At 44.9% G+C, this 1,221-nt stretch overlaps 1 pseudogene; it reads right to left on the reverse strand.

The window, feature by feature from the left end:
* Nucleotides 1-355: 355 nt before the first annotated feature.
* LOC129558895 (olfactory receptor 14A16-like) lies at nt 356-942 on the reverse strand (annotated as a pseudogene).
* Between the last annotated feature and the right edge of the window lie 279 nt (nt 943-1,221).

Raw genomic sequence — 1,221 nt, forward strand, 5'->3', positions numbered from 1 at the left:
GTGGGTGAGGGGCCTGGTGCCAGTCTGAGTTTTGAGATACTTCCTTTCTCCAATTAGCAGACTGCTAGTAGCCCTATAATGGCAACCCACTCCAGTGTTCTTGCCTGGAGAATCCCAGGGACGGGGGAGCCTGGTGGGCTGCCGTCTCTGGGGTCGCACAGAGTCGGACACGACTGAAGCGACTTAGCAGCAGCAGCAGCAGTAGCAGCAGCAGTAGCTCTGTAACATCCAGCTGAAGACTAGAAGGGGGGCACTGTTTCTGCCCCCTTCTGATGTCTATGTCAGAAACTTTCTCTGTCTCTTTTATACTTTAATAAAGCTTTGTTACACAAAAGCTCTGAGCAATCAAGTCTCATCACTGGCCCTGGATTGAATTCCTCTCCTCCAGAGGCCAAGAATCCCAGCATCTTTCCCAGATTAGCAACAACCTTTCAACATCAAAGAAAAACTGAGGTACTCTTTTGGAACCACAGAAAGATAAAGAGAATGTGCCAGCTGAGTATAAGCCTTCAGATATTCCTCCAAGCAACCAAGAAGCAGCTGCACATAGACTTCCCTGTTCATGAGAATGTCATAGTGCAATGGGTGGCAGATGGCCACATATTGGTCATAAGACATGGCTGTGAGGATCAATACCTCAGACCCCGCAAAGTAAATTACCAAAAAGACCTGCAACACACATCCTGGGAAAGAAATAGTGCTGTTGTTGGTAAAAGAGTTGACAATGGATTTGGGGACTATGATGGAAATAAGACACAGATCAAAGAAGGATAAATTTTTCAGGAAGAAGTACATGGGGGTGTGAAAACACTGGTCCAAGGTGATTAGGATAATAATGAGAATATTTCCTATGAGAGCTGCCAAGTAAATCAGCACAAACAGAAAAGCCTGGAGAACCCAGATCTCTCTGATGTCAGAGAATTCTACCAGAAAAAATTCCATCACCACTGTGCAGTTGTCTCTGCAGTTTTCTTGCCTCTACCACATTTGCTATGGAATAAATATAGTAGCGTTAACAGTTTTCTTTGAAGCTTTTTTTTTTTTTTTTTTGCAGAATGTACATTTAACTTTATGAAAGCTCTTCAAGACATCATTTTCTGAAGTTTAGCTGTTTTATCAGTTTCTAATGAGTAAATACTGGCTATACGCAAGATGCTGGCTCCGGCGGCGCAGACGCGAGACACCGGCCGGCGCAACCGACCAGGTGCAGAAGTGTGGCCG

This window comes from Moschus berezovskii, chromosome 8 (assembly GCF_049115385.1).
Source record: "Moschus berezovskii isolate FMDL1 chromosome 8, NW_MosBer_1.0, whole genome shotgun sequence".
In the NCBI taxonomy this organism is placed as follows: domain Eukaryota; kingdom Metazoa; phylum Chordata; class Mammalia; order Artiodactyla; family Moschidae; genus Moschus; species Moschus berezovskii.